This window comes from Musca vetustissima, unplaced genomic scaffold (genome assembly GCF_032173495.1).
Source record: "Musca vetustissima isolate MV318-11 ecotype Yass unplaced genomic scaffold, APGP_CSIRO_Mvet_v1 utg1089363, whole genome shotgun sequence".
Taxonomy (NCBI): Eukaryota; Metazoa; Arthropoda; class Insecta; order Diptera; family Muscidae; genus Musca; species Musca vetustissima.
The window spans coordinates 4127-6189 of NW_026889451.1; positions in this window are offsets into that span (position 1 = coordinate 4127).

The window sequence follows — 2063 nt, forward strand, 5'->3', positions numbered from 1 at the left end:
AATGAGTAACTAACTTGCTGTGTTGTGTGGGGGTGTCCATGTGTGTGTGTGAATGGCTGTGTTTTGGTACGTCGTACATTGTGGTTCTGTGGCTGTGACTCTGGTTAAACCGATGCTGGTGACCACATTAAGTGCCAGTAACATTAATGCGGCGCGCGTGAGCACTTGCCTAGTAAAAATACGTTCGTCAGAGTTAAACATTTTTTAATAAAATAAAAAATATATAAAATAATGTTAATAAATTAAAAAAAAACAAAAATGTTTTTGAAATAAAAAAAATGTAAGAAATTTTGTGAAAAAAATAATAAATGTTATAAAAATAAAAAAATATTTTGAAAAGTGTTAAAAAATTAAAAAGAAAATAAATACACTAAAATAAAAAAAAATACATTCAAATAAAATAAACTAAAATTGTTTTACTACAAAAATTGTGAATAAAAAAATATTTTAAGAAGTGAAAAAAATTAAAAAAAAAATCTATAAAAATCAATATAAAAAATAATAACAAATAATGCCGCCGTTAAATCAAAACCCATATTTTTAATCATCAATTTTTTAATATGGAATTTCCATGCAATGACCTTTAGAGAGACGAAGAGAAACTAAATATTTTGCTTTATCAAACAAACGACCTTTGGTTAAAATCGAACAAAATCAAAACAAAAACCATATGATCAATAAAAACAAAAACCAAATTCTTCTTCTCAGCATAAAAATCGCTCAGCACACAACATTGTAAAAATATCCATATCAATAACAACAACGACAACCTATATTAAAAATTCTACCGAAAATTGAACCGGTCGATCGATCTTCTCTTTACCGTTGACAAAAAATTTCCCCTCCCCCCAAAAATAAGAGCTTCAGTGATCTTTCCGCGAACTCATTAAAATACGCTCACAACTCCACCATTAACAATATCATCAAAGAAGTGACGTTGTTGTCTTCTTTTTTTTTTTGCGAATTACGAATACGATTTTGAGAAATTAAAAAAATCAGCAACAACAAAAACCATCAAAAGACACATTAACGTGTTTCATTCATTCGATTCCATTCATGTCGGTTTTGTTTTGTTTTGGTCAAAACAAAAACTCACAACGCGATCAAAAAAGAGGGCCAAATCGAAAGTGATTTCGGAACTACTAACTGAAATATTGGAATGACTCATTGAATTTTTGGTTTTGATGATGCGTCGTTCGTTATTTCTCTCCATCGAAACTGCCAACTGTTGTCAGGTTTAGGTGGGGGGGCTACGCAAAACCAGATATTTTGCTAGGCAGCGTTTTGGGAGTTTAATTTATAAAGAAGTGTCAAAATTCAATTTGAAAACAAAATAATCAACATGAAAATGGAATCACAAATTGTTTCTATAATTTATAGAAATAATCCAAGTCTGTCGATCTATATACAATTTAGAGAAAATTACAAAAAAAGTGATTTTTAATAGTTTTGACGGCATAGAATGAAAATTTTATAAGTTTTTAAATCGATCATCATTTAGACATCATATTTGAAAGTGCCATAATATTAAAATTAATATTGACTTGGTATCAATTTAAAGGTTAACAACCCCTCTTCGATACGCCGGGAACTTATACGGATTATGTCCTTCCGGAGATATAAGCTATTATTTCAAAATGTTATAATTTTCCACACAAAACAAGTCTATTTGATCTGCTAAATTATGACAGATTATCATAAAAAAGCTATAAAAATTCCCTTCTGGAGGAAAATTTCGTGATTTTCGGTTCATACTTGTGGCTTCCAGAGCGACTAAAAAATATAACAATAAAGTTATTGCACCGATAATTACCAAAATCGTTCTATGTTGTCTGAGCACCACTTTAGTATACCAATCATCCGATCATCATTGACTAACTGAGTCGAAATTGCTATATGTGTCCATCCATATGACAGATGGACACACATAGCAATTTCGACTCAGCTTGTCGATGATGATCGGATGATCGGTATACTAAAGGGGGGCTCAGACAACATAGAACAGTTTTTGGTCTATTTGTTCTGCTAAATTATGACCGATTGTCATAAAAAGCTATACTTAT